Consider the following 570-nt stretch of genomic DNA (forward strand, 5'->3'; position numbering starts at 1 on the left):
CACTACTTGATAACTGGTATTGGTTGCTTATATCTCTGTAACCTAGCAGCTCAGCAAAAATGATCGATAGAGTAAGCACCTGGCTTTAAAAAAAAATTTTTTTAAAGTACTGGGTTTGATTTGACTAAAAGTTCTTCAATATGGTGCTCCAGCATGGCTGCTGTCTAATGACTGAAATAAGTAACAAATCTGGCTTTTTGCCGCTGACACCACCAAAAGTGAACAATATCAATGTTAATGGCATGAAGTTGTAAGGATCTTTTGGATATTGACTGATGAGGAATTAGCTATGAATTTTCTGTCTATTGTTTTTATTGAATTTTTTAAATATATGTATATATATATATATATATATATATACACACACACACTCAAAAGAATATATTTAGAAATTAGCCAACATAACTGCAAAATCGTTTGTGTATTTATGCATGTTTAAATGCATGTATGTATGTAATATAATAATAATAATGAAATTATTGTATACAGTGCTCAGGTGCATTACAACTTGTCAAAAGTGTGCATAAAGCATATGCAGTATTGTACAAATGTCTGGAAAGTAAACAGTGT

Source organism: Octopus bimaculoides, chromosome 5 (assembly GCF_001194135.2).
Source record: "Octopus bimaculoides isolate UCB-OBI-ISO-001 chromosome 5, ASM119413v2, whole genome shotgun sequence".
NCBI lineage: Eukaryota > Metazoa > Mollusca > Cephalopoda > Octopoda > Octopodidae > Octopus > Octopus bimaculoides.